Source organism: Teleopsis dalmanni, chromosome X (genome assembly GCF_002237135.1).
Source record: "Teleopsis dalmanni isolate 2A chromosome X, ASM223713v2, whole genome shotgun sequence".
In the NCBI taxonomy this organism is placed as follows: Eukaryota; Metazoa; Arthropoda; class Insecta; order Diptera; family Diopsidae; genus Teleopsis; species Teleopsis dalmanni.
In genome coordinates this window covers 14,934,364-14,960,811 of record NC_051848.1, presented here as the reverse complement: position 1 = coordinate 14,960,811, position 26,448 = coordinate 14,934,364, and the positions used below count along the sequence as shown (strand labels likewise).

Genomic DNA, 26,448 nt, shown 5'->3' with positions numbered 1-26,448 from the left:
TATTTAGTTTTTTTATTTTTTATATATATATAATCTTGTACCATTATATTTCCTTTTCTATTTTGACTTGTTATGTTTATACTATGTGAATGTTTTCATGTATCTTGCTTTTTATGCTGTATCTTATTTTTACCTTGTAAATGCCATATAAAAACTCCAATAATTTATTTATCCTTGCTATTTAATGTGAAATTAGTTTGTCTAAGCTAACTTTTGGCATCAATATCTATGGCTATCTTGATTTTAATATTATTGTTTCGTATGACGACTTTATGGTGTTATACTGTGTATTTTCGTTAAATTTTATTGTGCTATATTGATATTATTTTGGATATTCATTTTTTAAATTTATTGTATTATTCTATATATTTTATTTTTTTATATATATATATACATATATTTCTTTGACGAAAAATTTCCCTTGGCTTATTATAATTGAAAAATGTCCGCTAACGTTACATTTTGTTCCACTTCTCGTCCTTTGTCTACTGTGTTACAGTATATCGTTACCACCTCCCATGGTGGTCTTTACGATGATGTGATACCAGAATTGGATAAATATCGTCTGATTTATCCTAAAGTTGTGCCAGGCGGTTTTCTAAACATGAGTGAACTTTATGTTCCCATAGAGGTGGAAATCCTATTAAGTTTTGGTCTTGATTATTCCCCTCTTTCTCCACCCGATATTCACTCTTATATGGTAGCTATTAAGAAATATTCTGAAGGTTATTTAGAGAATGGCATTGAGTTGAGAATGTATGGTAGAGAGGATCTTGAATTACATTATTCTAGTTTTGTCACCGCGATGATAAAGCATCAAAAACAATCCCTATTTCATAGAATGTTATCCCAATTTATTTCAATGTACCTTGTCCTTCCTTAAGAAGCATGGTGATCTGATCATTGTTCAGGCCGATAAGGGCAAAACCTCTATTCTTATATCCCGCGTTAATTATATTTCTAAGGTTCAGGCCTGGTTGAATGATTACGTTAAATCTGGTGCTTGCATAGAGTATGGAGGTGATAGAGGGAGGCTATTGCGGCATTTGACCGCTTTGTACAAGAGGTTGGCTTTGCCTGTATGTAGATTATTTTCTTTGAAACCTGGTCTATTTCCTCGTCCCATATATTTGGAACTTCATGCTAAACTGAAGAATCCTCCTGAATTATCATATCTTTATGGTAATTTGAAAACCCATAAGGATGGCTGTCCTATACGCCCTATATGCAGTCCGGTTGACTGGTATATTAGTCCCATCCATAAATTATGTGCATATTTCTTAAAATTAGTTTTGAATGATCGGTTATCCAAAAACAATCTGTATAATATGGACCACTTGACCGGTCATTTGCTTGATCTTAAGCCTATTCCTGGCTATGTATTTATAACATTAGATGTGAAAGAGATGTATCCGAAGACTCAATTGGAACCTTTGTGGACCATTTTACAAAATCTGATGTCCTTAGATTGGTTTTGTACTAGCTGTCCTGTAGATGTTGAATTATTAGAACGTATGTTGAAATTATTTTGTTTTAGGCTAATTATTTTTCATTTAATTCAACCTGGTATCAGCAACTTGAGGCATTGCCTCAGGGGGGTGCTGCCTCTGGTTTTTTAGCCACATTGTTTTTAGATTCACGTTTGGAGATTTATCGCAAACTTATCTTTACTTCCCATCAAGTGAGAATATGGTGGAAATATGTAGACGATATTTTGGTGTATTTGCCTGAAGATTCCATTTCCGGGTTTGTGTCCTCATTTTCTAAATGGACTGGGTATGAGATTACTTATGAGATTGAGGTATTGAGTGATCAATACCAGGGTTTTCCTTTCATGTCATATTTAGATTACAATATTGTTCGTACCTCCAGTCAATTTTTAATTTCTTTATATGTAAAGCCCACCAGTTCTCAAAGACTGTTGCATTACACTTCTGATCGTGATATTTCTGCTAAAAGGACTGCCATCTTATATCATCTCCGTAGAGTATAGTATCGTAGTAGTGATTTATACTTGGTATCTGATATGTCTTCTTGTATAAGTATGATTCTATCTAATGGGTATCCTCATCAATATATAGTTTCACAGCTATCTGATTTAGTTCCTAAATATCCCCGTAAAATATCTTGTGATATACAGCCTTATACTCCTTTGAGGCATTCTTTATTATCTCATTTTTTGGGTAGTTCTGTTGTTAAGAGATATCCTACGTTGTTAACACGTAATCCAACACCTCGTCTTTACCTTCGTAGCACTGTGTTCAGTTGTGAAGAGGTATCTAATTTAATACGTCATGCCTTTGGATCTCAAGGTATCTTCTTTATGATTATTAAAAAAAAGTTCTAAACAAACCTGTACCACTACTTTTTTCTATTATGTCTTTGGATTTACGAGCTAGCAGAAATGGGGAGTGTATGTAGACGTTTGTCGCTCACTGTATGTTTATTTGTTTTTAAACTCACAATGTCAGGATTTTCTGATCTTTCATTTGGTATGCCAACCACAGGAAAGGATGCAGTCAAAACACTAGAGCTCTGAGAGAGCGGTTGTTGAGGTGGCGAGTGAGCAACGCTCATGTAGTTATTAAATTATACACTTTTTTTTTGGTATTTTTATTTAAGCCTTGTTTTATTATTATCTGCAAATACTATATCACAAAATAAAAGAATTAAATTATATTTTTACCGTCTTTGAGCGCACTTTAGAATATTTCTATTTACAATATTTAAACTATTTCAATGAGCGGTTTGAAAGGACGCCGTCTGCAACGAAATTAATTACTCTAAATTACAATGAAAATTACTCTTAATTACTTATTTAATTATATATAATTACTTATATAATGTATAATAGTGCTTAGAATACCCGAGTTACTGATTTTTAGTTACCTGACGTAAATTTTATTTGATGCCCTTTCAAAGTATTTCTCACAACTTCAATCGAAATTTGGATTTCTTTGAGAGATTTAGTTTAAAAAAAATATAACACGGTAATTCGCATTTTAAAATAAAACTCAAAAAATAATAATTAAATTTGCTTTATATTATATTCATCAAAAATAAATATATAATATGCCTTTTATTTTTTCGCGCAGAAATAACTCTTAAAATTCTGCTTTTTATTTTTTCACGCACAAATAACTGTTAATTGTGCGTTCTAAAATTGACAACTATATACTTAAAAAATGAATTTATACTTTTTGTTGCTGCTTTTTTTCATAAAAATTTTTGAAACAACTGCTATTTTCGGTCCCTGTGCATATAGATAAGGCCAAAGAAACAATTATAAAATACATTAACATCGAAGAATGCATTATATATATGTATATAGAAAACAATTATATAAAAAATAACATATATAGAAAAGATATATTTATCCTTTTTCGGATTTTTTGAACCTGAGCACAGGTTTGTATGTCAGTTTTATAGTTTGGAGTCTGGTGTCACGAGGAGTTTGGACATCAGATCGGGCGTTTTTGTAGGGTCACTTGGACAATAGTTGAATTTCCCGGTGCTGAGGAAACAAAATCTGTTTTTGTTGCATTGAAATCTCCACCAATTATAAAGCGATCTCCAAGTGATTTTAAAATGTTTATATATTTTTCTGCAGTATTGTTGAATTTGAGTGGACAGTAAATAGCCGCAATTATGGGGTACCCTTGAGAATCTTCAATTGCTACGTTGTAGCTTGTAAATTTTCGAAAGCATATTGTGTTATAATTTATATAATGGTTCAACGAATATATTTTAAATTTATTATAATGTTTGATACTTCAATGATGTGTTTGAATTAAATATTGAATTTAGTTTTTAGAAAAAGAATCACAAAAAAATGAGGTTTGAAACGCGAAAGAGCGGAATTTTGCAAAAACGGAAGACCTTACAATAAAAAAGTGTACAATGTTGCTACCACGGTTGCCACATATGGTACTTTTTTTCCATATGATACTCTGGTACTCGTTTTTAGAAAATATAACTTTTTTGAAGCGCGAACTTTATTGTATATATTATGTATTATATTATTCAATAGAATTTATTTATAGATGCAACTGTGCACTAATAAATTTCAAGTATCGATTTAGAAAAAATATTGAACTTGTAGGTTTTTGATAATGAACTTGTAGGTTTTTGATATAATGAAAATTGAAATTAATTAATGAAACATGTTCATTATTGAACCATATCAACTAAACAATAGTTTTACAATCAAATTCATATATTCTTTTAAATATCAATTATACAATTGTTTTAGAGTCAAACTCATTTATTCCTAACCTGGGAAACAGACGCCTACTTGGTGGCAATTGAGCTCTCAAAAAAGCAACAGGATTTGTTGTGGATTGGATTTCGCTTCGAAACTCTTCCTCGGCCTTACCGTCATGGATGGCCATACCAGTAGCTTTGCTACCGCAGGCATCGCTCTTGGATTCATTGCCCCTACTAAGACCCCTAGCCACGAACCACGAAATTTTAACATAGTTTTATGATTAAAATGAAAAAACAGGCATGTGTCTTGAAATAACATGTTTATTATTAAACATACTGCCATCGCCTTTATTAAGGCAGAATGGCTTAATATAAATATATTTAAAAGTTGATATTAGTAATTTAATTAATTAATAAAACATGTTCATTATTGAACAATATCAACTAAAGAATAGTTTTACAATCAAATTCATATATTCTTTTAAATATCAATTATACAATTGTTTTAGAGTCAAACTCATTTATTCCTAACCTGGGAAACAGACGCCTATTTGGTGGCAATTGAGCTCTCAAAAAAGCAACAGGATTTGTTGTGGATTGGATTTCGCTTCGAAACTCTTCCTCGACCTTACCGTCATGGGTGGCCCTACCAGTAGCTTTGCTACCGCAGGCATCGCTCTTAGATTCATTGCCTCTACTAAGACCCCTAGTCACGAACCACGAAATTTTAACATAGTTTTATGATTAAAATGAAAAAAAAACAGGCGTATGTCTTGAAATAACATGTTTATTATTAAACATACTGTCATCGCCTTTATTAAGGCAGAATGGCTTAATATAAATATATATAAAAGTTGATATTAGTAATTTATTTAATTAATAAAACATGTTCATTATTGAACAATATCAACTAAAGAATAGTTTTACAATCAAATTCATATATTCTTTTAAATATCAATTATACAATTGTTTTAGAGTCAAACTCATTTATTCCTAACCTGGGAAACAGACGCCTACTTGGTGGCAATTGAGCTCTCAAAAAAGCAACAGGATTTGTTGTGGATTGGATTTCGCTTCGAAACTCTTCCTCGGCCTTACCGTCATGGATGGCCATACCAGTAGCTTTGCTACCGCAGGCATCGCTCTTGGATTCATTGCCTCTACTAAGACCCCTAGCCACGAACCACGAAATTTTAACATAGTTTTATGATTAAAATGAAAAAAAAACAGGCATATGTCTTGAAATAACATGTTTATTATTAAACATACTGCCATCGCCTTTATTAAGGCAGAATGGCTTAATATAAATATATATAAAAGTTGATATTATTAATTTAATTAATTAATAAAACATGTTCATTATTGAACCATATCAACTAAACAATAGTTTTACAATCAAATTCATATATTCTTTTAAATATCAATTAAACAATTGTTTTACAGTCACACTCATTTATTCCTAACCTGGGAAACAGACGCCTATTTGGTGGCAATTGAGCTCTCAAAAAAGCAACAGGATTTGTTGTGGATTGGATTTCGCTTCGAAACTCTTCCTCGGCCTTACCGTCATGGATGGCCATACCAGTAGCTTTGCTACCGCAGGCATCGCTCTTGGATTCATTGCCTCTACTAAGACCCCTAGCCACGAACCACGAAATTTTAACATAGTTTTATGATTAAAATGAAAAAAAAACAGGCATATGTCTTGAAATAACATGTTTATTATTAAACATACTGCCATCGCCTTTATTAAGGCAGAATGGCTTAATATAAATATATATAAAAGTTGATATTATTAATTTAATTAATTAATAAAACATGTTCATTATTGAACCATATCAACTAAACAATAGTTTTACAATCAAATTCATATATTCTTTTAAATATGAATTAAACAATTGTTTTACAGTCACACTCATTTATTCCTAACCTGGGAAACAGACGATATCCAGTGGACATTTTTGTTTAAACCAGTTTTGTGCCACTAACCCTGTAACATGTTCCATAAAGAAGTCACACTCATGCTAGAATACATGTCTTTTACGTCCATGGTAATAAATACGTAACCCCTATAACGTTTTTAACTAGAACTTAAATCAAACACGACCACACAGTTTTAAGTATAGTTCTTTAATGAATTATAAATGTTTATGGGTTCTTACTCTACCTTAAACTTAGCAATTACATAATTGTGTTAGTACGCCGGCTAGCACTAACACAGCAGAGTAGCATACATATACTTTATTATCTCGCTAATGTGAGGTTTCATATTGCAGCAGTCTGGCTGCTTAGATATGGCTAAAATCAAGGATGGGCATATGCTGCATAGTCATATTCACAGCACTATACGTCAGCCGTACAATATTATTTATATGCACATTAATATGCATTTATACAATTATATGTATATAAAATTATATGAATAGAATTATATGTATATAAAATGTGTGTACATGCCCTTTTAGGCGCTATTTGTATTAGATGATCTGCCAGATGATTTATATCACTCAGATTATGACATGATAATAGTCGGTCCTAGTGTCTCCTATAGTATGTAATGGCACAACTTATGCAATGGACTCGTGTACCATTGGATTGTGCTACATATTGGACGGATTGGGTTTCCTGGTTTATGGTTCTTAATAGTATCATATGAATATGGTAAGGTTGGGATTTTTTTGTATTGAATATCCTTTATTGGCTGTTTTTTGAACATTTATATGATGACTTAACTGTGTCCTTTACACATAAGGAACTATTCCTTATACACCTTTGTTCTCTGCTGGGTGTAATTAATGTGACACATATATATTGGAGTGGAAGTTTGCAGGTAATAATAAGTGGATAGAAGAGGGGTGTGAAATTGTTTCTTAGGTTTGGAGTGGTTTTATAAACTAATTTGAATTATTTTATTGAGGATTAGGGGATTTATTCATCTCAGCCCACTTACGTTTTTTTAATAAAGGTATAAGTAATATTGTAGATAATCAGGCTATATAGGCATTTAATCCTTGTGCTATGAAACGTGTTATGACACCGTTATCTTGTTGTGCTATCCAACTTATACCCATAGACGAATACACTTGGTGATATAGATATAATTGTTCAGCTGTGGTTAATTTATGGCAGTTCTGAAGGGATTTTAAGTATTTTATGTTTGTACCCCTTTTGATGCTGAAATAAAGATGATGAAGCATCTGATAGTATATCTTGCAATAATCCCCTAGATACCTCAAACCGGGTATATATGAAACTCATGCTGCAATCTATACAAGGGGACATAAATATTCGATGGCAATTGGTCAAATGGGATGAGTTTGACATATGTCGTAAGGACGTTTTTAAAGTCTCAAATAGTGTACTGGCCCGGGAAAATCGTGGCCGTACTACACTCCTGGTTTTTAATGCGGTATGTAAAATAGATGAAAATTCATCGCAACTATATACTATGCTCCGTCTATATTGACGTGGTACGGACATACTACCTTACAAACCGGGTAGGGATGCGAGGTGTGATGAGGACATATAACGGGATAATAAAGCCTTCCGTGATGGCTGTCCGTGGGGGGTAGGGTTGTTGATCCATGTTGATACTATCTTTTATATTTCGTTATGAACGTGAGGATGAGGATAGCCGTTTACTGCGAATTGGGTTAAACATTGTGATATATCTGATATCAAATAAATGTCGCTTGGGCGATATAATATACGGCAGAGATAAATAAACATGGCATTACGTTTTACTATAGCAGATATATGAGAAGTGTGATGTGACATTCTTAAAGACTGGGTAGGACAACGGGTGATTTTGTAATCTAAATAACAGATGCAGAGTTATCTGGTGAATAGATATTTTCTTCTTCCTATGTAATATTATACGCAATTAGTTGTGGAAACCTCTCTGTAAAGGTTTGGATAGAAGTTTTGGGAAGATATATTAGAAAATCGTCAACGTATTTCCACCATGCATATATGTTGTTTGATATAAAGAGAACTTTATAATTTGATTCAATCTAGTTACCTCGATGAAGTATGTATTGGATTGATCGTTTCATGAATGGAATTTCTATAGGGCATTTCTGAATAAACCAATCTTGAGACAATACGTCTTGCAACATTTCCCATTTATATATTTATATTTATTTTATACAGGGAACCTCAGTGCTACATCCAGCACAACGGCATGGGTATCGAAGATATATAAGCTTCCCACCTTTTATGAATGCCCCACGCTCTTTGGAGCAAGAAGTCTCAAAATCTAAGGAGATAAAGAATATAATTTTGGAACAGTCTGTATAAAACTGTATAAGGAGATATAATATACTCACCAGAGCTGTTACTAGTTGTTAGACCATACAACTTCTTGTAGGTCATTCCAAGAAGGACGTTAGGAAAATAGGGACTGTCTAGTGCATAATCGAAGAGTTTAAAGAGAGGGAAGCCTCCGTTTATCCTCATTGGTATAAAGTTTGTACGAGTATCTACTATTTTTATGCTTATCACTTATTATAATTCTTATCATTCAATGGTTCTATTATTACTTATTTTTTAAAAATTCCTATATTACTGTTATTATTGTATTTTTATACTTATCATTTATTATAATTGTCTAGCATTTATTTAGAACATTAATGGTTCTTGTTTCGTTTTAAAAATAAGTTTCTTATATATATGGGGTATATAAAAAATTTTTTCCATCAATAGTCTTCACGCACATAGATTATTTTTTTAGGTACAACATGCAAGGCGCTGTTCCGAATGTCTGCTATTTAGCAGCATTTGTAGGCTTGGTTAGGTAACCCATTTTAGTGGGTAATCCAAGCAAGTTTAATGACAAACTTCCTATCGCATAATGGCGATTAAAGGTTTGAGCATTAATTATAATACCGATCATTTGATTTTACCTAGCTTAAGTGTCGTGGAAGGGTAGAACATCTGTATAGATCACCGAAATGTCGGTATTTGGATCTACAGGTTAGTAGAGATTAGGACTTGGAATTTCTAAGCATAGAATAACGATGGAATTCGTTGATTCATGATATTGGTGTTATGTTTTAATTCATTCATCTCATTCATGAATGGTCACATATAGCATGTGTCCATGAGGGAATGAACTGATATAAGAAACTGATATTAATGATGTGCAATTTTATAAGATTTATATATTTACCTACGTATATACAGTATTATTATTATTATTATTATATTAATAATGGTTTATGCTAATAGATGTCTAAGGCATTGGTAATGTAAGTTAGTTTGTAACAGTGCGATCCCACATTAGCTTAAAAAATGTAGATGCCAATTAGAGGGCTAATATATGTTTATACAAAAAAGGTTGCGGTGGGCTGAGAACTTGTTGCCATGTTTTGGTGCTATTGTCTGGTTACTTTTATTGTATGGCTGGTTTGATGTAGATGTGAATCGTCAGGCTTAGATAGCCTTTTTATATATTTTATGGATATAGTATATATTTTCCCGCATAATTATTTTAATTATATTTTTATAAGATTTTTGCGTACCTTCCTGGACGTAATCTTAATATTTATCTCCACCTTTGGTTAGTTGTCCTGATTTATATTTGTATAAGAATTGGTATATTTTCTCGGCTTAATAATTAAATTTATTTATAAAATTGGTATATTTCTCTGCCATAAAATTGAATATTGATTAAGCTTAAAATTAAATAATTATTTAGCAATAAATATTATCAATTATATTTTATCATTTTATATATTATGTTAACTATATATACTTACCTAATTACTTGATATGAGATGTTACCTACTATATAACTTCTCCATCACGAATTGTGTAGCATATAGTAATGTCACCTTAAGACTCTAATGCTCATTCTGATGGTTGAGGTTTTTAAAGATTTTTTCGAGGTTTGTTTTTGAAGATTTTCTGAAGATATTTAAGATTTCTTAGAACACTGCTATAAAATGTTTTAGCACCACGGAGCTCTTACACCCTTAGTCTTTCAAAATTTACATGGTTCCTAGTTTTTTCAATTAGTTTTCAATAAGTTTTGTTTTAACCCACCCCTACAACTTTATATACCTGCTCATATGAAAATTAACTTTCTAATTGGTTTTTGTTAAATTTATCAGCTCTCCATGGTTCTTAGTTTTTTTTTCCAATAAGTTTGTTCCAGCATAGCTCTACAACTTTTTTGTACCTACCCATACAAAAGTCAATCCTCCAATAAGGTTTTGTTCCGATATAGCCCTTATAACTTTATTTATAACCCCTCTAATCATATTTGTTACTCATATGTATGTTTTTTGGTATATAACTTGAAACATATATATTAAGAGTTGGAGTGTCTTCGTAACTTTTTTAAAATTTACCAGCCCTCCGTGGTTTCTAGTTTTCCAATTGGTTCGTTCCAAATACCCCTATAACTTTATGTACCTATTCACATAAAAGTTAATCTTTCAAATTTAATTTTTTCCGAAAATTTATCAGCCCATCGCTACTATTATAAACTACGAAATTCGCAGAATTGGTGACACCACGTTTATCAATAGAAATTATTTAAATATAATAATACCCTACCTTATTTGCTGTAGAAGCGAAGAGTCGGTGCATCATTTCTAATTTTCTGGATTTATTTTAATGATTAAACGCAACAGATACGAATAAAATAAAAGCAAATATGGTGGCTCATATACGACTCTATATAGCGATTCATATATAGTATACACTTCGCCTAGAAATTATTAGCAAATTAGTTGTAGAAACATAAGTTTCTATAACCTATGTTAGCCTACGACCTCAAAGTTATTTTCTAGAACACGGAACGAGAAGCAAATTCACTTACACAATATTACACCAAGACAATTAAATTGTTATGCACTTCAATTATATATATATATTTATATATAAATATTAATATATATGTATTATATATATATATTTATATATAAATATTAATATATATGTATTATATATATATATTTATATATATGTATTTATATATTAATACTTCAATGTATAATTGTTTAAAAAATTATTGCAAACTTTAAAAAGGATAGCCACTAACTGCACTGCAACTTTCTAATTGTTATTAATTATTAAAAAAAAAAATACAAAATTTTTAATTATATAAATTACAATTAAGTTTATATATGCTAAATGCATACGAAAGTATATAGATTTAGCTTTTGATCAAAACATGTATGAAATACATATATATAATGTTAAATTGATATTATTAAAATATATATATAATATTCGAAATACATGTACATAGTTATTATTCCATGTGTACATAATTAATATAAAATATATATAAAACATTTATGTTTATATTGATATTGTAATATATAAAACACAAAATGTATATAGAGTAAAAAAATTCCATACATATTAAGGAAAAGTTAATAATGTAAAATTAAATAAGAAAAAAAATTAATTGAAATGTGTAATATATATTAGGTATAACTTTATACATATATATATACATCAAAATATGTTAAACAAAATGTATATAATTTAAAATAAATAAAGTATAAATATATATTATAGTATATATAATAATTATACGTGTATATGTAAATATTGAAAAAATAAAAACTATTTAGTGATATTTTAATATATAGTAATGCCCATTATGATAGTTTATCATAATAAATAAGATATGTTGCTTTAATACTTTATAAAATTAATAATTAAAAAATCTGATACATATTTATTCGAAAATGTATATAAACATATTTGTTATGTACTTACTAAAATGTAATTAAATTATGTATAAATAATATACAAGCATGTTTTAGAATATACAGAATAAACAACAAAGAGTACATATCATCTATGAACGATAAATTAATTAATTACTGAAAGCATGAAACTTCTAGGGAGCAAAATATTTATTGCTCCGTCGCCAACTATGTCTATGCCAACTAACACTACGTCTACACTGACTAGACATTTGGCTAAGGGCGAAGGACCATGCAGACGATCAAACGATCGTCGATTACCATATTTGTTGTTGCTCTCAACGCTCGCAATGTTTTAACTTTCATTCAAAGCGACGCCGATCATTATATCGCCTGCAAACCGTGGACTCAAGTAGCGTCACCCTGATTTCTTGTTAAATAATGACTTAGAAAGTAAAAGTATGTGCAAAAATCTTGTTAAAAGTTTAGCCAGTATAGACCTAGACTTACAGACTTTATACTGACTAGATTTTCATAAAATATTTACAACCACTTATTCGATATCTTCGAAAATAATACGTTTTTGCATTCGAACATAAAAATCTTGCCAATGTCTAGCTAGTGTAGACGTCTAGTGAACAAAAAGTTTCATTCGCGAACTTCTAAAGCTTTGACTATTAGAGAGAGAGAGAGAGAGAGAGAGAGAGAGAGAGAGAGAGAGAGAGAGAGAGAGAGAGAGAGAGAGAGAGAGTAAGCGTGCATATATAATGACGCTTTCAACTCTTCGAATATCAAGTTGTTTAATCAGTTCAAATATTCTGAAATTCGAACATTTGGCTTGATAGTTTTATAATATTCGAGCACTTGGTCTGATATATAAGATATATAAAATATATATACAATTTTTTTATTTAAAAAAATTATCTTAAAAAGTTATAATAATGAAATATTCATTATATATTCAATTTACTTTGTTTATAAAATTATTGTGTAATTTTGCCAATAAATGTTAAATAGAATCACATATATGTTATATATTATGTATTTTGCATATATTCATAAAAAATAAAATATTTTACGATTTTACGATCCTATTGAATAAAATTTTATGAGAATTTTTTCGCCAATTAAATGGACATAAAACCTTGTAATTATTTGTTAAATAAAATATTTTTTATAATAGCTTTTTAAGTATTGTTATTGTTGTTGGTGTATATTGTATTGTTACTATTATTATTGTATTGTTATTACTATTATTATTATATTGTTATTACTATTATTAATGAACGCATTTTGAATGCGAGCAATTTCAAGTTGAGGCGAAAAAATTTAATTAACTCTTAAGCAACCTTGACTCGCACTCATTAATTTTGCATATATTGTATAACAAAAAAAAAAAATAACAAAAAAAAAAATGAAAACATTAAAAAATTTAAAACAAATAAAAAATAAATCTTTTAAAAGAAATGCTAAATGTGTTTAAATTTTTACTTTTTGAGCAGAAGATAAGAGTATGCATTTATGATCATTTATGCTGCTGTTATTCGGGATTCTTAATAATAGTACATATTACTGGTAGGTATTAAATTGTATTCTCTACTTTAAAGTAATTTTTGTAAGAATCACTTAAAGTAATTTTTCATATATGAATTTATTAACAATAAAATCTGCTCTAATCGCAAAACAAAAAAAATTTGTTTAAAATTTATTTAAATAATTTTAAAATACCTATAGACATAATACGTAAGTATATTTATAATAAAATGAGTAAATTTTTTATTGGATATTTACACTAACGACATTTGTTTGTCTATATAATTTTTTTATATTCTCTAAAAGCAAATGTTCTGATATACAATCGAAATGTTTCCAGAGAAAGATCACACATATGAAATATAAGTGTAACCAATTTATTAGAGAGCCATTAAAAAAAATGTTCAAAATCAAATTGTATGTTTTTTATATTTATTTATATCTAATCTGTTATATCTGATGCGAATTTTATATATACATTAATGTGCAGTAATAAAAGCATCAATCAATGTCTCAAAAAAAGATTATAACACATGTCACCCATTAATATTTCACTAAATAATTTTTATTTTATCTATTTACTTATTTGATTTAGTTTATATTTTATTTTAATAATGTTTTTAATCTGTTTTCATACCTAGCATTTAAAAAGCCATAGCGTCATAAACTCGATTCCTCATTCTTATACTCCCGCCACCGAAATATTTCTGTATGAACATTCCAATAAGAAATGGTTTATAACACTGATAAATGTTTTTCTTGGACACCAACCTAATATAATGTGCTCTCTTAAAATACAAATTGCGCTTTACTTTCTACTTTGATGTTTATTCGCATTTGGCGCTACGACTCAATTTATTTGAAGATCAAATAATTGAATTTTTGGTAAAATATGCAAAATTTTTAAAAAATCATTATAAACAAACTGTGTGGACGATTATTATGAATTTTAAGGTAATGAAAGGAAATTTCTTTATCTTTATATAGATGTTGAGGTCATCCCATATAAAGTCATGCACAAAAAGAAATTAAGTTTTATGAAATTCTATCTTGAAAACATTTAAATATTTTTGATGAAATTTGTTTGGTATGAATAAAATATTTAATTCATATTATTATGTGATTGCTATATTATATATTTCTGAACATTTCTAATCTTTACTTTCTCTCAAATAAGTGTTTTAAAACAAATAATAATTTTCATATGTGATTGAATTTCCTTCTTTGAAGACAAATGCGATCTTTCTGATTCTTTTTTGTACTTGAAAGCTTGTTTTATTGTCTTTGAAGATTTTCATATTCATTTTGATTCTTATAATAGTTCTTTTTTATTTAATGTTTTCCGAAAAGAAAATCGCTTTTGCTACCCAATTTTTAATTCATTAATTCACAACAAATGCATAAACATCTTGGAGCAAATACAAGCACCACATCTTATTTGGCTTTGAATTATAGATGGCAGTGCTTCTACTCCTGTTTTGCTTCTACTCCGTACCGTATATGGCGCTGTTTTTAGCAAATAATTGGATTTTTGATAAAAAAAAATAAACAATTTTTAAAAAAATAATGTGGAAAAACTGTATAGACGATATTCTTGTTTTTGACCATTCTGGGAAGGTTATATATTTGTAAAGGAAAAATAATTTAATTAAACTTTAATTTATATAATATATGGGCTAGAGTAAAGTAAGATAAAAAAAATTTTATTTTTATTATTTTTTTATGATGAATGTAAAATATTTGGTTGACCTTTTCAAATTATATATTGTGATGTGTTTCTCAACATTTTGCGTTTTTATTTTTTTAGATGTGTTACCTGGAGGGTAACTCCCTCCAGGTTTTGATTCTTAACATAATTTTGTGCAAATTCCACGTAGACGATTTTTCTGATTTTTGCTATAATTGAAAGCTTGTAACATTGCCTTTTAAACTCATGTGCGTGCAGGTCCATCGAACTCTTGGTTGTTATCAATAATTTTTAAAAAGGAGTCAGTTTTTTTAAATAATTTGTTTTTTTTATTCATTGCATATCTCAGTTATTACACAACATACACTTATGAGATATAAACCAAATGAAAAATTATTGAATTTTCCATTTAAATGATATTTTCTATTTGGTGAAATAGCTTAAATTTGGCTAATTTTGACAAATTAATAAAATTAGAAAAATTTCATATAAAAATTCCAGTTTGGTCGTCCGAGCGTCGGTGCTATCTTAACTCACGTAACGCTTCAGGTGTGATGTTTCGAACTCTTATATATTTTGTGAGTTTCTATGGTACCACTAGTATTTGCATTTGAATAATAGTAGTACTGTAGTTAATATTTCGTAGTATTGCAGTTGAGATGCAATTAAAACTGATGCTATGTCGATCTTCGAAATTAATACATAGTGGTTTATAAACAAAATTTATTTATGACTAATTCACAATATGCTGAGTGTATAAAGATAAATTATAATGGGTGTCTGCATTGTTGTGGAATGGCTGGATGTTTTTCGAACTCCAAATTTTAATTTTTAATTACTCTTTAATAATTAGTAATAGTTTAAAAAGTTCTAAAATTTTGAAATTTAATACATAAAATTAATAATTATGTATTATTAAACCGTATTAGTTATAATCAAATACAATAATGCTTTGCAATAATAAAATAATATAATATCAACCTAAAAAAATATAACATATAATAATAATCATTAAAATAAGAGTTTTAATAATATTTTATGTTATTATATTGATCTCAAAAAACAGTTTAATTAAAATAAAAACTCTATTAATAAAATTTTGAGGTGATACGTTTTAATCAACAAGAAAAATAATAATAAAAATATAAAACATTAATAATATAATTATCCGTTCAATATTATTATTCTCCTCAATTATTGGTATGGCAGATATTGGCAGGTATGTTCAGTGGTTCTTTGCTGCTGTTTGACAGTTTTGACATTTGTGCTTTGCGGCTTTTCTGACGTTTCGAGTCAATTTGACGTTGCGCCAATTAGAAATTTTGTTATTTGTTGTTGAACAGTAAATCGTAAAGTGCCGGTAAAAATTGGGAGAAGAGCGCAAAATATTTCCGTTATAAAGTTTCAACAAATAAAAAATCGCCGCCATATTTTAAAAAAAGCGGTAGCATCACTGCAGCCATTTAATTTATTAAGCGCAGCCATTAATTTTATAATACAGCCACACGTGGTTGGAGGTGCCAGCGAACGCTTCGAAATTAATTTGCAAGGTAATAAATTCGACAAGCAATAAACGTTGTTAAGTTGTAGGCTTTGGCAAAGCGGCCTTGGGTATGGCAGTACAATTGGAACGTGCATTGTCAACGCGCTTGGCTGGTGGTGTTTTAAACATTCCAAGTGGCCCATGCTACCAATTTAGAAATGTGCCCGATATGCAATTGCATGCGCAAACACTAATTGGGGTTTTCGAAGGTGCTGCCAATAATCAACCAGACCAACAAGCAATGAAAGCAGCGCAACGTATTTTGGCTCTTGCACGACAAATGACCAGCGTTTTGCTACTATGGCAGCCGTGAAGCAAGCTGTGCAGTTCGGCTATAATCCGTTTATTACACAAGCAAATAAATTTACTGCAACACATTGTCAACTATAATAAGAAAATTATTTCGGCAGAAGAGTTAAAAGTGACCTATTGTTCGGTGTTGGATACAAGAACTTGGTCGCATTTTTTGAAGACATTGGATATGTGCGAAAAAACCCAGAAACCGTTGCTTCTTATATATGCTGGCGAGCCGACAGTAAAGGTAAGTTAGGCATTAGTTATGTGTGCAAAGTAATAGATCATAGTGCATTTAATATATTAAAGTAATTTGTGTGGTTTTATTGTAATCGAGCTACCCTAATTTCGTCTATTTTGTAGGTAACTGGCAAAGGTCTTGGAGGACGAAACCAAGAAATGGCTCTCCGTATGTCGTTAGCGTTATACAAAAACGCTGATTTACACAACATCACATTTCTCAGTGCGGGTACTGATGGCATTGATGGTCCAACGCCAGCAGCTGTGGCCATTGGTAGTGAATCAGTCATTAGTGAAGTGATTGAAACTGGAAAATGTCTTTGCGATATTATTTCATTTATACAAAATAACAATTCTTATAATTTTTATTCATCACACAACAATGCCGAGCTGTATCACATTGTAACTGGACACACTGGTACTAATGTTATGGATTTGCAGCTTATTTTACTGGAATAATTATACACACATATGTGAGTTCCTACTTTAAGATATATATATATACATTATGTACGTATTTGTGAATATTTATATTGAGTTGAATTTAAATATTGTTAACTAAAATCGAAAGTTGCAGTGCACTTGTCCCTATCCATTTTTAAAGTGAATAATGAGTATATACGTATGTAAAAAAATACCATATATGTATATATTTAGGGTTTATTACATATAATATGAAACATAAATTTAAATTTGCATTGATGTGTGAACGAAATAAAGGTCTCAGACTTAATGGTGTAATGTCGTGTGGTGTCTGTTGTCAACATCCTCCAGTGTCTAAGAAATCATTATCATAATTTACTTGATGTCTACAAAACTGATCAGTACACATTCAAAATATATTTTCCTTTAGAAGAGGTTGTAAAACTCATAACCTTAGAGGAGAATTTAATATAAGAGTGGTACAATTATTTAAGTTGTTCTTTTAGTTGCAAGACATAATAGCAGTAGCAGCTATAGACCAGAACACTACATAAATTGAAATATAAGTGGAACCATAAGTGGTTTATTAGTAAGCACACCTGGTATCTGTTGTGTATTGTTGTTACAATCCTTCACACCATCCTGGCAGTAGATATTTGCTTCTTATTTTCAAAACTTCTTGAGACAACATACCAGTAGGTGAAAATAGTCATTTAGTTGCGTTTTCTGGCATGCAATAGAACATGGATTATATTACTTTGCTTCAATATTGCAAATAATGCTTAACGTTGTTATTAGATCCAATCTTATCGATTACTTCAGAAAAATTCTCTGTTAGTGCAGCGTGAAACATTTCCACTTACGCATTTCGTTTGGGAATTATCCAGACTCTTCAAAGTGGTAGAAGTTGAAAAATATTTCAAGTCGCATTCATCCAATAGAATATAAAAATATATAAAATATAAAAAAAGAAATATGTAGAAAACATAAAAACATATATAAATATATAATAAAATATATAAAAGTATAAAATATATATATATAACTATAAAAATATATAAATATAATTATAAGATAAAATAAAAAATAACATACCATAATAAAACATAAGAAAGTAAAAAATAATGTGAAAATAAATATATGTATATGTGTAAAAATAATAATAATAAATATATAATAAAATAGTAAAAATAAAAATAATAAATATATAATAAAATAGTATATAATAAATATAAAATAAAAATAAATAAAATAAAATAAAAGTAAATAAAATAAAATAAAAATAAAAATAAAAATAAATAAAATAAAATAAAATAAAAATAAATAAAATAAAATAAAATAAAATAATAAATAAAATAAAATAAAAATAAAATAAAAATAAAATAAATAATAAAATAAATAAATAATAAAATAAATAAATAAAATAAATTAAATAAAATAAAATAAAATAAAATAAATAAAATAAATAAAATAAAATATAATAAAATAATTAAATAAAATAATAAAATAAATAAAATAAATAAATAAATAAAATAAAATAAAATAAAATAAATAAAATAAAATAAAATAAAAAATAAAATAATAAAATAGTATATAATAAATATAAAATAAAAATAAATAAAATAAAATAAAAGTAAATAAAATAAAATAAAATAAAAATAAAAATACATAAAATAAAATAATACAAAATAAAATAAAATAAAATAAAATAAAATAAAATAAAATAAAATAAAATAAAATAAAATAAAATAAAATAAAATAAAATAAAAATATACGTGAAGGTATATATGAACATCAACACTGTATCATATAGTATCCGTAAGCTTAGAAATAAATAGGCTTTTTAGGAAATTTGAGTTTTATTGAACTAATTGAGTAACCTGGAAAGTTTTGAGTAAATTAATAAGAAAAAATAAGAATAGAAGGCATACGGAAAACCAAGATGGAATTAGAAAGCAAATTAGAGTATACAAAAAATAATCAAAAATATTTAGAAGAACCATTGTGGTGATAGTATAAACAAGGGAACCAAAGTGTAACAAGAGCAAAAAAGAATACAATATCGGAAAAAAGGAATCATCTAATGTGTCAGTAGCAGATTCTAAGGACAAAGCTACGACAAATACTTCAATAGCAAAAAAAAAAGAAGAACCCAAGACACCCAATCTAAAAATAATGTTCCTTGGCTAAAAATAGTCAAGTGTGACATGTAAAAAACAAGCAATAGTTGTGGAATGTGAAAAAATTGACGAATACAATCAGATGCAAGAAACAGTATATCAGTATGCATCAGATAATAGAGACGCGAAAGGTGGAATTAGATAAGCTAAAATGACAATATATTGCAATGTAAGCTGTAAGGACTTCAACGAAACAGTAACACAACGATTAAAAAGGAAACACGACCACTATAACATAGTGTAAAAAAACTAATAGTAAAATATTTTGGAAATGTACAACTATAAGGTATATATTGTAACGTTGCAGCAAAATAAAATGTATAAAATTGTAGATATATGAATTATAATGGAGAATGCACCATAGCAGAAAAAAGTGTGGAAAAATAGATACAGTGGCAGTGTATATAAATAAAAATAATTAAAAAATAAAAATAATAAATGATTAAAAATAAATATAAAAAATTAAGAAATAAATAAAAATAAAAATAATAGTAGTATAAGTATAAGGTTAGTAGTTGGGAAATTATAAATTAGTATAAGTTTTTAAAATAAAAATAAATAAAAAATATTAGTATAAGGGCTAATAGTATAAAAATAGAAAATGGTATAATTGTACGATTAAAAAATAATAAAAAATAAAAAATAAAAATAATATAGAATAATCAGTGATCAAAGATATATAACCAGTAAGATGTGGGGTAAATAGTGTTAAAATTATAAAATGTAAGATTATTAATGATAATGATAAGAAATAAGAAAAAATTATATTGATAATGTTGAAGATAAGTAAATATGTAAAATGAAAAAGGATAAAATAAACTTAAAAAATGGGAGCGTGGTAATTATATAAAATGAAATTAAATATAGAAGAGAAACTCATGTGATGAGAAGATGGGTACAGAAGGGGTGAAAAATGATCATAGTTGTAGGATTCGTAATAAAAATAACGATAAAGATATATATAAATAAAGATAATGATAAAAATATATATAAATAATAAAGATAATGATAAAGATACATATAAAATATAGAATATATATTTATATAGAAAAATCTTAAAATGTGAGCACTATCAATCATAATTGTAGGATATAGAATTGTAGGATACATAATGAAAAAATAAGGATGAAAATAAACATACAAATGTGGATTGCAATATTGCAGGATAAATATAAATGAATAGGAATAAAATAAAATAAAAATAAATTTAGAAATAGTAAAATAAAATTAGAAATTAAACAATAAAAAGTAATAATTAGAACTTAACATTAAAAAATTAATTAAAAAATATAAATTGAAGTTGAAAGAATAATTAAAAATGATTGGTAGAAAGTAACCAAAGATAGATTATATATAAAATTTAGAAATGAGTGAAAAAAGGTTATGAGTGAGAAAAGCATAACCAGTTGTTATAATTGTGGGATTAAGCAATGGAGTAACCTACAATAGAGCACATATATATAATTTCGTTAAGCATATTTATATATAAATGTAAACCTAATCAAATGTATTTTATACCAATAGGTATCTTCTTTGAGATCTGGCATGGCCAGACATAAAAACTAATATCAGTAAAGAAGAAGGAGCAAAGAAATACCAAAACCCAGTAGCAAATATCCGCCATAAACCAACACCAATACATCATAAATACAATATCTACAAGTATATTCAACTAAGTACCATAATGTAACGAACCAAATTCGACAACGAATTAATTGTAGCTCTGGATAATGTAATGGAAATGTAATGAACAACCAACAGCCGATAACCACAAATATAATTGATACTCACAATATCAGATGATGAGGATGCAGGTAAGTGCATCTAACATAAACATAACAATGTAGAAAGTAAAAAATATGTAGAGTATTAAGAATAATTAAGAAGGTATATAGGTATATATATAGGGAAAATGTGAATATAATGTTAGAGAATCCCAAAAAAAAAAAACATGTAATATAACCCCAAACAACTTAGGATAATAAACAGGAAATTAATAAAAAGAAAATATAATATGATCTAATTACATGTCGACTGGCCCAGACATATGTGAAAAATAGGAATATATGAGCTGTGAATATAAGAGTCTAAGGTACTAGAAACATAATAATCTAGGAGAGCTAAGGATATAATATAAATGAATGAAGTGGATTCAATATAGGATACCATGAACAACCCCAAAAACACAACTCATTGTATATAAATAATTATAAAATAAAATATAAAATAATTATAAATATAATTGGGTATTATAGAACTATCATAATAATCAAAGCAACCTATATCAAGAAAATAAGAATATAATGTAAAGGAGTACACACATAATCAAACCATATCTCCCCTAATAAAAATCAGGAATATATGAGAATAATGTTAACGAGTATTTACATATAATCAAAATTATGTATTTTTCAGCTCTAAAGGATAAAGTCTAAAATATAAAGAGGAACTAAAAATAAGTAGGTGTATGAGACTATAGACCTAGGAATATGAAAATCTAGGAGAGCAGTGTTAAAACCTATAAAATTGTTTAGGGATCTATGCATTTAAAATCTGTAAAAATAGGGAACAATAACGAATAAATAATAGAAAAACGTAAGTTATCTGACTAGGTGAGAAACAGCATAAATTTAGGAAAAAGAAAAATTAACTATAAGAAAAAACTAAATGGAAATAGGTTCAATTGGAACAGATTAAATATATCTACAATAAAATGTTTATCCTATATATACACAAAACCAAATAATCACTCAACAAGAATAAAAATTCAATGTATCTACCTTCACTAGCACCATCTGTAGGAAAAAATAAGGCTAATAATAACAACACGGTCAACTATGGGCAGTACAATGTAACCATAAGAAGCAGCAATAAGCAGAAAAACATAAAAAACAGCAATGAACAGAGAACCACACCAGAGGAAAGTAATATGTCAAAGGAGAGTGGTATTACAACTGAAAGTGATCAAAATAAAATGCCAGAGGAAGATACTTATATTAGGTACCCAAAAGAAAATAATACATCTAAGGAAAATTTAAGAGACGAAAATGACTATGGTAGTATACCTTAGAAAAATACAAGAGACGGAAATTACCTATATGGTATGCCAGAGGGAAATAGCCTAGATGGAATACCTGAGAAAAATAGTATATCAGAGGAAACTACAAATATAAATATACCCACCACAACAAAAACGATAAATTTAAACCTAGCACAATCGACCGAGTCTACAACACCTCAATTGTTCCGTGATATACCTAAAGTGAATGTTTATAGGACACAGTATCCACAGGCTATACCAGGTGGATTTTTAAATATGAGAGGCCTAGCACTGCCAATCGAGACTCAGACATTATTAAGTTTCGGATCATCTTATTGCCCTCTGAAACCCGCAACGATTCAAGACTATTATACCGCCCTAATGGTGTATCATGATGCCTATATTGAGTCTCATATTGATTTAAGTAGGTACTGTAGGGTGGAAATGGAGGAACAATACAATAAATTCATTGATGTAATGGAAGAACATCAGGAACCGACACCATATCATAAAATGCTTCAGCATTTATATATGAGGACATCTACCCTCCTACATACACACTCCGATATTTAGACCAAGCATCCTGATAAAAGTAAGGCTACCACACTGAAACAGAAACGAGATTATATCATAAAGATAAATGAATGACAGACATTCCTAAACGTTAGATCTTGCCACATTTATAAGGGTAGCTTAACACAGAAATACCAACATTGCCATATTTATATGGTACAATTAAAACATATAAACCGGATTGTCCTATCCGACCAATATGTAGTCCCATACATTGGTATACAAATCTCTTACTAAAGTTGTGCCAGTATGTGTGACAGGTCGCATTACAAGAGCGGCTATTATGTCATAATCTTACAAATATCGATCACCTGACTGATCACTTATTAAAAATAATACCAAAACGGGGATATGTGCTAGTGACAATGAATATAAAGCAAATATATCCAAGTACTAGCATTACATCACTGTGGGCACTACTACAGCACTTGACAGCACAATAATGATTTAAAGAAAAACGTCCGATTAACGGAGATTTCTTCAGAGAATTGTTGCGATATATACTACACCAAGGAAATTACTTCACATTTAATGGAGATTGGTATCAACAAGTTGATGGATTACCACAACGAGAAGGAGCATCTGGTTTCTTGGCAACACTATATCTAGACTCTAACTTAAGTTAAATTATAGTGGCCTATTCCTATGAAATAATATATATACATGGTGGAAATATATGGATGATGTTCTTCTTTATATGTCACAGATAGTACAGTCCGTCATAAACTTATTTTTCTCATTAATGGGTTATGAAGTAACTTATAAAAAGGAGCAAGTAGGAACGGATACTGGAAATCACTCATCTATCAATTAATTAAACTAAAAAATAATTCATACACCAAAAACCCATTAAATCGCAAAGGATGGTGCATTACACGTCGCATTTGTCAACCATAACATAACGTGCAGGAATATATCAGAGTAATATATCGGACAAGTGATACATATCCCCAATCCGATTTCTCACGATGTGTTACACCATTCTTGACTAATGGGTACCCGTTATTTCATTCAGCTGGAATTAAGGGCGGGTACCCTTATCACTTCATTCAACTGAAATTAAGAAAGATATTAGTGGGCTGAGCATGTCGATCAGCAACAAAACGGGGATATGTGTTTGTGACAATGGATATAAAGGATATGTATCCACTACTACAGGACTTGACAGTACAATAATGATTTAAAAAAAAAACGTCCGATTAACGGAGATTTCTTCAAACAATTGTTGCGATATATACTACACCAAGGAAATTACTTCACATTTAATGGAGATTGGTATCAACAAGTTGAAGGATTACCACAACGAGAAGGAGCATCTGGTTTCTTGGCAACACTATATCTAGACTCCAACTTAAGTTAAATTATAGTGCACTATTTCTATCAAATAATGTATATGCATGGTGGAAATACGTCGATGATGTTCTTCTGTATATGCCATAGATAGTATAGACCGTCATAAACTTATTTTCCTCATTAATGGGTTATGAAGTAACTTATAAAATGGAGCAAGTAGGAACGGATGCTGGAAATCACTCATCTATCAATTAATTGAACTAAAAAATAATTCATACACCCACCTCCTTTCTGATGTCCGTGTACCAAAAACCAATTAAATCGCAAAAGAGGTGTATTACACGTCGCATGTGTCAACCATAACAAAACGTGCAGGAATATCGGCCTATTTGCGAAGAGTAATATATCGGACAAGTGATACATATCTCCACTCCGATTTCTCACGATGTGTTACACAATTCTTGACTAATGGGTACCCGTATTATTTCATTCAGCTAGAATTAAGGGTGGGTACCCTTATTACTTCATTCAACTGAAGTTAAGGAAGATATTAGTGGGCTGAGCATGTCGATTAGCAACAAAACGGGGATATGTACTAGTAACTATGGATATAAAGGATATGTATCCAAGTATCAGTATACAGGACTTAATACAGGACTTGACAGCACAAGAATGATTTAAAAAAAACATCCGATTAACGTAGATTTCTTCAGACAATTGTTCCGGTATATACTAGTATATACAATATATACTATACTATATCCTTTCACTTGGTATCAATAAGTTGAAGTATTACCACAAGGAGGAAGAGCATCTGGCTTATTAGCAACACTATAACTAAACTCCCAGCTAGCGTTAAACTACAGTGCCCTACTTCTATCAAATAATCAAATAAGATATGCGTGGTGGAAATATATAGATGACGTCCTTTTATATATGCCACTGACACCAGTACAGACCTTTATGGACTTGTATCCCTCATAAACAGGTTATGATGTAACTCATGAAATGGAGTAAGTATAGACGGAGACTGAAAAATCCTGTCAATCGTTGATATAGTCGCAGTATTGTATATAGTTGTGACGAATTTTCATCGAGTACATTGTTTCAGTCATTGAATATGTCATTACGAGATATTCAAGAAACACCTCACCTAACACCCTGTCATCGTATACTAATGCCAACATGTGGAGACTGCGGGGTAGCGCTCCTATACACAGGTAAGGGGATACCTCGAGAGCTATTAAGGGATTTGTTAAATGACAACACATTTCCCTTACATAATCATCAGAAGCAGTATTCGCACAAAATCATGGATCGTCTCGTAGAACTATCATATACTACGGAATTGCCAATATCTGAACAGTTATATTTATACAGGCAAATATATATAACTATATGTGTGAGCTGAGATGTTACACATAATTACGGTACGATCATTATTTGGAGGGAATATCAACGCTTTTGCCAACTTTTTCAATCCAAAAAAGCAAAAGATTACAGGAGTCACAAGAATAAAACATAAATAAAATGTGAAAATATATAAAACTAAAATGTTGAACTGTAAAATAAAAATAAAATATAAAATGTAAATCTTTGAAAGATGTAAAAAATAAAAAATAAAATAAATTGTAGACTATAAACTGTAATAATATATAAATGTAAAAATGTAAATTGTAAAAAATGAAATGGAAAATATTAAAAATATTAAATGTATATAATACGTTAAATTGTATATGAAATAAAAATGTATTGTAGTAGAAATATAA

The 26,448-nt window shown here is 29.1% G+C and overlaps 1 pseudogene; it reads left to right on the top strand.

Annotated features, from left to right (window-relative positions):
• The first annotated feature begins 442 nt into the window (after positions 1 to 442).
• Positions 443 to 26,233, top strand: LOC119688191 (annotated as a pseudogene).
• Positions 26,234 to 26,448: the final 215 nt, after the last annotated feature.